This window comes from Physella acuta, unplaced genomic scaffold (genome assembly GCF_028476545.2).
Source record: "Physella acuta isolate Inbredline_101_S28 unplaced genomic scaffold, ASM2847654v3 ptg000150l, whole genome shotgun sequence".
Classification (NCBI taxonomy): Eukaryota; Metazoa; Mollusca; class Gastropoda; family Physidae; genus Physella; species Physella acuta.
Genome location: NW_026731669.1, coordinates 817,482 through 829,439, shown reverse-complemented (window position 1 = coordinate 829,439; position 11,958 = coordinate 817,482). Strand labels below are relative to the sequence as shown.

At 40.1% G+C, this 11,958-nt stretch overlaps 1 long non-coding RNA gene across 1 annotated transcript; it reads right to left on the bottom strand.

Moving 5' to 3' along the window:
* Window positions 1–1,372: 1,372 nt before the first annotated feature.
* On the bottom strand, window positions 1,373–3,913 carry LOC131935597 (uncharacterized). Its single transcript, XR_009385955.1, has 4 exons — window positions 3,789–3,913; window positions 3,238–3,335; window positions 2,255–2,317; window positions 1,373–1,495 (listed from the first exon to the last, which is right to left on the bottom strand). It is a non-coding gene; the product is annotated as an uncharacterized LOC131935597 (long non-coding RNA).
* Window positions 3,914–11,958: the final 8,045 nt, after the last annotated feature.

Genomic DNA, 11,958 nt, shown 5'->3' with positions numbered 1-11,958 from the left:
GGGCGGTTTTTATTCAACGTGATTAACTATTTATAAATTGGGGTTGGGGAGGAAAAACTGATAGTTCGCCCCGGGCGCGGAATAGGTCGCTACGCCTCTGAATACTTGTCGAAATATTATGCGCTTTATTTCACATTGAAACTGGTTTCATCAAGATTTTCTTTTTGGATTTGCTCCCATAGTCTTTGTCCACCCAAGAACAATCTGTAAGGGACCTAAAATGCCCTCTCTTAAGCGGATTGCTGTCCCAGTAGCGCAGCGAGGGGGGGGGGGGCGGGGCGGGGGGGGGGACATATGTCACCGGGCGCCGACCTTAGGGGGCGCCAAAATGGGGTGGAAAAATAAATTGAAAGGCTGAGGGGAGAGGGGTGCAAATCGAAATCATGAGGGGGGGTGCAAATCGAAATCTTGAGGGGGGGGGGGGGGGTTCAAATCGAAAAGTTTGTCCCCGGGCGCCGGGAAGGGTCGCTACACCTCTGTGCTGTCCCCATCTAACGAGCTTCATTTGTTTGGAGGTCCGAACCCGGGACTTTAGAAATCATAACGCTTTCATGCTCAACCACGCATTCCCCACTGCATATTATAATTAAACGTTGTTTCACTTGTACCACTTTCCGTGTGTTTGTTTGTTGTAGATTAGATTTGAATAATACTTTCCAACTTAATCTTAATCCTTTACAAAGGGAAATATAATTTTAAAATAAAAATTTTGATAGGTGCGTTCTGATAACACCGAAAAAGTATCTAATTAAAATCTAAATTAAAAAAAAAACATTTTTTTTTTAGTTTTTAATATTCAATACCTAGAGGAAGATAACTAGAAAATAACAATCAATTAATTAAGTGAAAGGTTGTGAATAAGAAAATTTAGAGCTAAGAAGATCGCTAATTATGGAAAGCTAACACCCGATTAGAGGTAATACATAACAAGCTACTGGTAGAGAGACGTTGAAGCGCACGGCGGGGAAGTAGCTGGGAGAGACAGTAGAGGCGTAGCAAAGGGGGGTGGGGGGGTACATATGTCTCCGGGCGCCGACCTTAGGGGGCGCCAAAATGGATTGGAAAAACAAATTATAAATAGTTTGAGAGGGGGGGTGCAAATCGAAAGTTGGGGGTGGGGGTGCAAGTTAAAAATTTGCTCCCGAGGTTGGCGTTAAATTGAAAGTTTGTCCCCGGGCGCCGGGAAGGGTCGCTACGCTCTGAGAGACAGGATTCTCTTCGCGGATTGCCAAGGCAATTGCCGGAGGGTGACAAAAGTGGAGGGAGCTTTCTGTGGCGGCCCCATATTTCTTGGGCACAAAAGGAAAAGATGATGTGCGTCTGTATGCTAAATTTATTCCAGATTTTCATATTTTCAAGTAATAACGATATTTGTATGTAGAGCCTACATTTATTTATTTATATTTATTTGTCTATGGTGTCAAAGATCTCGTCAAGGTAAATGGCACATCATCTTGGTCCTCTAATTTCGCACATTCTTCCTTCTTCACGCTCTCTGCAAATTAATGATTTTTATTTATATAAACTCAAATAAAACGCATACAAACAGTTTATCCTACTAATTTTAAGTATCTAAAATAGGTTTTTAAAAAAGTTAACTTATTTAGCAAAAATATTTTGTAGGGCTATTACTTTATGTTTAAGGAACAGCGTGGAATTGCGGTAGAGCGCTAGGCAGCTAACCCGAAAGTCTCGAGTTCGAATACGGGTTTAAATTAGTAGAAATTTCCTGAGTCTACCCAGCTATGATGGGTACCTAACTATGGTTAGGGAAAGCCAAAGCGGCTGGGCATAGTGCAGACCACACTTATGCCAAGGTTACAAAAAACAGGTGAACTCTTCTTCGCTGGCCCCATGGACCGTCAGGTTCAAAATGGGAATTTTCAGTGGCGTAGCCAGGATCGTCTCAAGGGGGGGGGGGGGTCCAATTTTTACCCGGGGACAAACTTTCGATTTGCAACCCCCCCCCCCCCCCTCAAACTTTCGATTAGCACCCCCCTCAAACTTTTGATTTGCACCCCCCTCAAACTTTCGATTTGCACCCCCCCACCCCCTTAAACTTTCAATTTGCCCCCCCCATCATACTTTATATATATACCGAGGGGTCTATGGGGGGGGTATGGGGTATGATCCCCCTAACCTCCCCCCTGCCTACGCCACTGGGAATTTTCATCATATTTCGTCTACTGTGTGTAGTATTTTTGTATGGCCAATATCAATTATGTTAATAAAATGTTTTTAAAAGTTCCTTTACTTGCAGTAGTAACCAGGACAGCATATCAGAGATTCACAGTCTTCTCTTGAACACCGAAATAGACTGTCAAGATGTAAAACACTGTATTTATTTTGAACGTATGGATTTAAATATTTTAATAATTAAATTACCAGGAAGACTCAAAGCGGTTTTTTTTTCTCCGGGGGGGGGGGGGGGGGTACGGACAACAATTTCCGGGGGAGTGGGGCTGACTCTGGTAAAAGTATATGTTTTCTATGTAAATTTCATTTCGTTCGCGTGGGGGGGGGGCAAGAAGGGGGGGGGGGGGGACACACGACCCCGAAGAGATGTCTGGAAGAAACTCTGATCCCACAGGATTTTTTCTGGTGTCTCGGTCGGAACCTCAGTCCGCCCTGGATGTAACATAGCTAGATCTAGCGGGGAAAGGGCAATCAAGTCAGAGGCGTAGCGACCCTTCCCGGCGCCCGGAGACAAACTTTCAATTTGGCGCCCCCACGGGAGCAAATTTTCAATTTGCAACCCCCCCCCCTCGAACTTTCGATTTGCATCACCCCCCCCCCCCCCCCCCCTCAACCTTTCAATTTGCACCCACACCCACTCAAACTGCAAAAATTGCAGCTAAAATGCCATTTTAATTTGTTTTTACAACCTATTTGGCGCCCCCTAAGGTCGGCGCCCGGGGACATTTGTACCCCCTGCCCCCCCCCCCCCCCCCCCCCCCCCGCCCTCGCTACGTCTCTGAATCAAGTAGTTCATTGTTGGCGCAGGGAAAGGATCGACTAAATAAGTATGGGGTGGGGAATCATTTGGAGGGTGTTTACTTGGTGATGAACGTACTATAGGAGTGTGTACTCGGACAGTGTACAGTGTATGTACTGTGTACTGTATGTATGTACAAGGAGGTGTGTCGATTAATCAATACCGAACAGATAACAGGGAGGAACAATCACTGATTAAAATAAAGTAGAAAAAATGTAAATAAAGATGCCTTTAGTTCTTACCCAAATTCATCTTTGTTACAAGTTACGCTGCTGTAGCATATCAGAACAACACACACTAGAGCAATCACAGCTAGTTGTCTCATTTTCTTATGGTAGAGCTATAGAAAGACATGATGTTTTATCTTATTTTTTTCTACCTAATTTGATGTATGCACATCCACAGGTACATTCTGGAAGCTATTATAACAATGTGAAAATTTAAATAAAAATAATTCAATGCTAAACTTATATAAAGTGTATTACATTTTATTCTAATTGAATATCATAGGTTAATGGTGATTTTAACACCAGGTAATTAATATACTATACCACACTTTTAATTAACACTGAGAGTTTTCGGATTACTTTAAAAAATATCGTTCACTTAAGGTTAGCGTTCAGTTTGTTGCTTAGTCAACATAAGTTCATTTATTACATTTTATATTTCATCACTAATTTATAGAAGAGCATGATGTTATATAAAATAATACATAATATACCTATACATTATATACCTATACATAATATACCTATACATAATATACCTATACTAATGTATACTTAATGTTTACCTGATTCAATCCCTCTTCCTATAGATTCAGGCAAGCCTACTCAGTGTATTAGGTCGGACTATTTGATAAACTTGTTCATCGATTATTTAACTACTAATTAACACAAATTAATTAAAACATGGCGGATTTTGCAAAAAGAAGTATTATAGTTTATCGTAGAAAATGCTAAGTTAAAACATGTCCAATGATATTTCTACGTCTGGTTAATCGTCGAAACTTCTAAATTGAGAAGTTGCGTGTCATAAAGTGGGATCCACTTAGTGCTCACCAACACAGAGTGGGATCCACTGCTCACCAACTCAGAGTGGGATCCACTGCTCACCAACACGGAGTGGGATCCACTGCTCACCAACACGGAGTGGGATCCACTGCTCACCAACACAGAGTGGGATCCACTGCTCACCAACACAGAGTGGGATCCACTGCTCACCAACACAGAGTGGGACCCACTGCTTACCAACACAGAGTGGGATCCACTGCTCACCAACGCAGAGTGGGATCCACTGCTCACCAACACAGAGTGGGATCCACTGCTCACCAACACAGAGTGGGATCCACTGCTCACCAACACAGAGTGGGATCCACTGCTCACCAACACAGAGTGGGATCCACTTCTCACCAACACAGAGTGGGATCCACTGCTCACCAACACAGAGTGGGATCCACTGCTCACCAACACAGAGTGGGATCCACTGCTCACCAACACAGAGTGGGATCCACTGCTCACCAACACAGAGTGGGATCCACTGCTCACCAACACAGAGTGGGATCCACTGCTCACCAACACAGAGTGGGATCCACTGCTCACCAACACAGAGTGGGATCCACTGCTTACCAACACAGAGTGGGATCCACTGCTCACCAACTCAGAGTGGGATCCACTGCTCACCAACACAGAGTGGGATCCACTGCTCACCAACACAGAGTGGGATCCACTGCTCACCAACACAGAGTGGGATCCACTGCTCACCAACACAGAGTGGGATCCACTGCTCACCAACACAGAGTGGGATCCACTGCTCACCAACACAGAGTGGGATCCACTGCTCACCAACACAGAGTGGGATCCACTGCTCACCAACACAGAGTGGGATCCACTGCTCACCAACACAGAGTGGGATCCACTGCTCACCAACTCAGAGTGGGATCCACTGCTCACCAACACAGAGTGGGATCCACTGCTCACCAACACAGAGTGGGATCCACTGCTCACCAACACAGAGTGGGATCCACTGCTCACCAACTAAGAGTGGGATCCACTGCTCACCAACAAAGAGTGGGATCCACAGCTCATCAACATTGAGTGGGATCCATTGCATGCTCATCAACACACATACAGATCCACCTTGTGCTCACCAACATAGAGTGGGATCCACCTATGACCCAACACCATCGATACACATCTCAACGTTTGAATTAATTAAACAACTACAATGTCCTTGGATCAATAAACAGCTTACCCTATACCACTGCACTTGACAATTATTTTACTAACATTATGATGAATGTAGAAGCTTGCTGCTTCAGGATTAAAATAAAGTGGTTTTTTTTTGGGATTAATGTTAGGATTATGGCCAGGATTACGATGTAGATGAGATTAGGGTTTAACTCTTTCAGCCTCGGCATTCCTGAGAGTTGGCCCATTATGCACGTCTTCATAAACTACAGTTTACTCCTTGTCAAATCCTCCAACTATATCGGTCCTAGTTTATCCTTTCTAGTATATCCTTCCTAATATATCCCACCAAATCTATACCTCCTACTCTATCCCTATCTCGCCTAGTCTATCCCTCTGTCTATCCTAATCAATCCTTCCTAGTCTATCCCTTCAAGTCTATCCCACCTGGTCTATCTCTTCTATTTTATCCCTCTTAATCTATCTCTCCTATTTTATACCCCTTAGTGTATCCCTCTTTGTCTACCCTAATCTATCCCTCCCAGTCTATCCCACCTAGTCTATCCCTTCTAGTTTATCCAGTGGCGTAGCGAGGTCGGGTGTCACCCGGTGCGGCACTTATTGGTGTCACCCCCCTCCCCAGAGGCGTAGCGACTCTTCCCGGGGACAAACTTTCAATTTTCGATTTGCAACCCCCCCTTCAAACTTTCGATTTGCACCCCCCCCCCCCCCCCCCGTCAAATTTTTCTCTATATATTTTACTATTTTTTGCCTTGGTGACACCCCCCTAAATGGTGTCACCCGGTGCGGTCCGCCCCCACCCCACTCCTCGCTACGCCTCTGAGTTTATCCCTTATAGTCCCTCCAAATCTATCCCATCTTGTTCATCGCTTTTATTCTATCCCTCCTAGTCTATCCTAATCTATCCTTCCTAGTCTGTCCTTAATAATCTGTAATTTCTAGTCTATCCCTCCTAGTCTATCTCTCCCAGTCTACTCTAGCTCTCTTAGCCTAGGATTATTATCTCCAGAATATAATCGCTGGGTTGCTCCGCCTAAACTACTCCGACCTCGTTATATCATCCTGTAGTCGGATGGAGATATAAAAACTATGCGTGCATCTTATTAATCCTCGGCTGTTCAAAACGTTTAGTACTGTAAACTTAACGTACTACTATATAATCTTGTGACTCGGTGGTTTTGATTTCCCCCTCGCCCCTCTCATAATAAAAAGAATGTCACTTTTAGACCTTACCAGGAGACTCAACTTTAAACTAAAAAAGGTGGTGTTTTAATGCCCCAATAACGGAGTGATGGAATCGTTCGTAATTGAGCTGGAAATGGATTTTAATTAGCATTTTAATTGAACCGTCAGGATTGGTATTGTAATTAAGACTTAATTACTGACTTCGTGTGTTGGAAGTAATTGAAAATTAAACAAAATGCTGGTACCCTATCAGATATCATTTTGTACATCCATCAATATTAGCATACAACTACATGTTTGATACTATCACATTTGATTCGCTACTATGTCAAATAACTTATATTTATTTCTAGTTATTATTTCACTATTTTCAGAGTCTTAGAATGATAAAATAGTTGGTATATTAAAATAATAAACTAATAACGCTTAATAAACATACATTTGTATTTACTATTATATTATGCCCAAAAAAAAACCCAATTAAACCACGCTAAAAAAAATAAAATTAAAAAATAAAAACAACACCCATGATTTAATCTAATTTTAACAAAATAATTTTATAAATTTTTAGAATATTCCCATTTCCCATAACTCTTCTTGGCTTTCCCTGCGTTCAGTATTTCGTTGTTGTCCTTAACGTTACAGTGTATTAATCTCTACATCGAGATCATAACATTGGCAAATAAATACAGAATCTAAATCTTATTAGAACTTTGCGTGATCTCTGACTTGTATTGACTACACAAACATGGCCAAAATACACAGTGGTACGTTCAGGTTTGTCCAGTTGTAAATAACCCATCAAAATTCGTTGAAATTAAATACTAAAAAAAAAACAAGTTAATTAAAAAAGTCTAGTGACATTTGTGCGCAATTTCCTTATGTTATCTAAAAATAGCTCTGACGTATAATGTTGGGGTGCGTTCAAGCTAGAAGAACAATCGGTTTGTAGGTGTTGATGTAATTTTAAAATTTGTGACCGAACGAGAGAATATTTTTGAAAACTTTCTTCGGCAATATTGTTCTAAATTATGACAGGAATCGATTGGTACATGTTTCAAGTCGCTAAGTGGTCTGGTTGCCGAGATATGGGCCAAAAACTGAATTTTTTCGAGGTTTTTTGGCTTTTCCGGGAAATACATGAAAGAAACCCGGAATTTTTATGGCCTATGCTCATTCTCGTAACTTGCTTAACATAATTGCTTTTGGAACTATTCATCGATATTGCTTCGTTGAGGAGGAGATACGACTTAAAGCCCGGACACACATTCATCCATCCATCCATCCATTCCCAGAAATGACGAGTTAATAAACGCAATTCTCCAGAATGGAAATTGCGCTAAAAAAAAAAAAAAACCATCAGTGTTTCTTCCACATTTTTGCTCCAAGGGAGGGGGGGGGGGAGCGGACACTGGTGAAACTATATATTTTCTATATAACTTTCCATTTCGTCGGAGGCGCGGTAGATGCCTTGAAGAAACCATGGCAACCATGAGCTTCACCTATCCGGCTTTTAATTAAAGGCATTTTCCTAAATCTTGGCAGCTTTTTAATCTCCCCCCCCCCCATCCCATATGATGAGTACTTATGAAAATACTTTATGTATGTTTGAGTGGGTGTTTATTTCATTTTTTTTATAATGGTGTACTCTAAATCCAGACAGTATATCTGTTTACCTACTGGGTCTGACGTCAATAGAGATCCATTACACTCTCGCGCCCTTGGAAGCAACATTTGCGCAATTGTTTATGGTGAGAAAAAAACAAAACTATAGTGTCTGAAACAGGAGTCTCTGCTAGTGGCGTCATTAGGAATGTTCTTAGCCCGTGTAGTAGCTGAGGGTGTCAACATATCTCATCCAACAATTTACCATTTTTGATATAGTCACCCCTCGCCTACAACTATTTTATTGTATAACTGGATACAACGTTTTTGGCATTAAATTTTACTTCCTTTAAAGTTGGTGTCACCACAGACCAGTAGCGTACGCAGGGGGGGGGGGGGGAGCAGGGGGAGCGGCCGCTCCCCCTCTGGCGATTTTTAGCAAAGTGGCGCCTTTTTGGAAACTTTTTAAACTCAGTTTTAAACATTGATTTGTTAAAAAATTATCTTTGGTCGATACATTTGAAACGTAAATCTCTGTGAATATTGTTTTTGAAATTACCAGTAAAAGGTGTGTGAGTAATACAGTGATCTAACCCGTACCTTCTCATTATGTCAAAAAATTATCTTTAAAGAACACAAAAAGTCAGTAGCTAATTAAAAAAAGTGCATGATCTGAAATGTAAGACTGAAATTTTAGTTACATGTGGGCTATAATTCCAAATCTTTTACTCCTACTTCTTGTTTGGGGTTTAAAGTCCGCTTTCAAACTTACGATTATATCGCAGACTGTTTTTTTTTTTGGTGGTGTGTATGTATGTATGTATATATAAATGTTACTTACGTAAATTGTAAATTAACTTTACAAAACCAAACTTTTTTTTAATACACCACTAAATCCACCTATGGTTGGCAACTCGCGTTAATTAATAGTATCTATTAATTGAGCTAAAGTCGCAGACAGACCAATTAGCCATCGCAAATTATCAGACAACCTAATGTATCAATTAGTAATTAGTAATTTTCCATTGCCACCGTTTAAAATTTCTCCTTGAAAGTGTATACCTTTCGGGGGCGAACATTTTAAAAACTTCAGAACATTGTTGATAGTTTCTCTTAGTATTAAGTCTATGTTTTTTTCCCCTTTTACTGAGGCCTACATTAAACTATTAGTAACAGAATATTGTTAACTTTCACTAACAGAATCATCAATTAGGACTAGGTTTTATTTCTGTAACAGCAGACTTGAACATTAACTAGACGATGATATACCCCGTCCGTTGTGAAATAAAATATTATCTTTGCTGTCGTAATAGATTTATTGTGTAATGGCTAGACTCATTAAACAAAGGTCAGATACGATATATTTTACCATATAAGTATGTTCTATAAAAATATTTTTTGCACTATTTCTATTGTTTTGATGGTTTAAGCCCTACTTGATTATGTTTGAGAGAAGAAGTGGGTGGCTGGACTTAACTGCACCACATCTGAGAATTAACGGGAGAAAATTGTCCGATTTTCGCAACGCAAATCAAGAATATAAAATAAGCAGCGGAGTGTGGTGAGATTTACAATCAGGGACTAGCTGAGAAGGGGGAGGAGGAAGGGGGTTCTGTGTCGAGTGTTAAAATAAAAGGATAAAGCAAAAGACATTTACAATGACGACATGGGTTCCGAACCTGTACCTGACGAGATATGTGCCGCAAGTTAAACGACGTCACATACCAATGTATCAAAATACAACTGTGTTTTGTATTACCTACGTTAGTATCCTAGTCCATCAAAATCCACAGACAGCACACCGCTGGAAAAAAACGCACAAAAAAAAAACATTTAGCCTATATCAGGGGTCAGCAACCTTTTGAGACGGAAGAGTCATTCGTTACACTTTTCAAAATTTCGCAGTTTTCAAAGAGCCACTAACAATTTTTTTTTCAATATTTTTAGCGCAATTTCCATTCTGGAGAATTGCGTTTATTAACCCGTCATTTCTGGATGTATGAATGGATGGATGGATGTGTGTCCGCAGCTTTAAGTCGTATCTCCTCCTCAACGAAGTAATATCGATGACTAGTTTCAAAAGCAATTATGTTAAGCAAGTTACGAGGATGAACATAGGCCATAAAAATTCCCGGAATTCCTTCCTGGATTTCCTGGAAAAGCCAAAAATCCTCGAACAAATGCAGTTTTTGGTCCATATCTCGGCAACCAGACCACTTAGCGACTTGAAACATGTACCAATCGATTCCTGCCATAATTTAGAACAATATTGCCGAAAAAAGTTTTCAAAAATATCCTTTCGTTCGGTCACAAAAAATTTTTTGAATTAATTAAAATTTGGACCGAATTAGTAGGCATTTTTTCCAACCACACCACACGCGTCATTACGTTCAATAGCTGCGCCATCACGTTCAGTAGCTAGGCGCGCAATGGTTTTTAGTCATGTAACTCTATTGTAAATAAAACATGTAAAATACTGAAAAAAAATTAACAAAAAACGTTTTAATAACTAACCAATGGTTTTACTAACCCTGCTATTGATTTACGCTACTACAGAGCTATTTTTAGATAACATAAGGAAATTGCGCTAAAATTGTCACTAGACTTTTTAATTACCTTGTTTTATTTAATTCGGGTTAGCTAAATAAATTTGATTTGTTATTTAAAATAAATATCTTTAAATATGAAATAATATTTGTTCACATAAAAACATACACTTATTTCGCCAGAATAATAACATTAGTTATTAAAAAACAAAAATATAGGACTATCCCAATCCACTTGAGAAGCAGTTGACTTTTATTTTTCTATACGGACATCACCGGCTCAGGGGGTGACTCCCATTAGCCAGGCTGGTCTCAACACGGCTAACTCAATCTAACTGGCTTAGATATCGGTTTGATTGCCGTGTATCTGTCGCTTCTGTCCTTCAGTTCTCACTAGGCTTATCTTCCACCCCACTGAACGCAGTTAATGGTATTCGAAAAAGTCGGCAAAACCAACCACAAACACAAACCCAAAGAAAAAAACACAAATGAAAAAGAAAACGAAAACAAACCAAATCCAAACGCAAAACCAACCACAAACACAAATACAAACCCAAAGATAAAAACTCAAACGAAAACGAAAAATGAAAGAACAAAAACGAACCAAATCAAAACGCAACCACTAACGCAAACCCAACCTAAACACAAAGAAAACACTAACGCGAACATAAACGCAAAGTGCTCACAGTCTAGCCCGAGGCGGAATCGGCTGTTTCAGCTTAATAAACGACTATAGTACCCCAACTTATTCGTAGTCTTTTGCACTCACTTAAACGAACGTAGGCGCCAAACCAAACACGGGAGGCCCGGGGCCCCAAATAGCACCCTGTCTGGGCGCCAGAGGAAGCCCGGATTCGATTCACTTAAAGACTATAGTAACCTTTCTTATCCATACTCTATCGCACTGTTTAAAGCGAAATTATGCACCATAGCGCTCACAGGATAGCCCAGAGCGCCAAATTGAACCCTGGTGGGGCGCCGGCGGACGCGCCTGTTTCAATTTAATGAACAATTATAATACTCCAATCTTAACCGTAAAATACCTACAACATTTGCACTTGATCAATCCCCGCTAATTATGTAATTATTTTTTTCCTAACACCAAAACAAAGTAATAAAAAGTAAATTATTTTCCACTAATGCAATGTTTTATAAAGGGAAGTAATTGTGTTTTCCTAATTTATCAAAGGGAAGTAAGTGCTAAAGGACTAAATATAAATAATTTTCAGACATAATTAGAATTTTTGTAAAAGATGATACTTTTTAAAAATTGTGTTAAATGAACATGCCGACAATTATTACTATCAGTTTGAAAAATGAAAATTATTTCCCAACACTTTCAATAGTAATTTTTTAACTCATAAATTTAGATTATGAGCACGATAATAATCTAACACTTAAATCCATTAAAGTATGT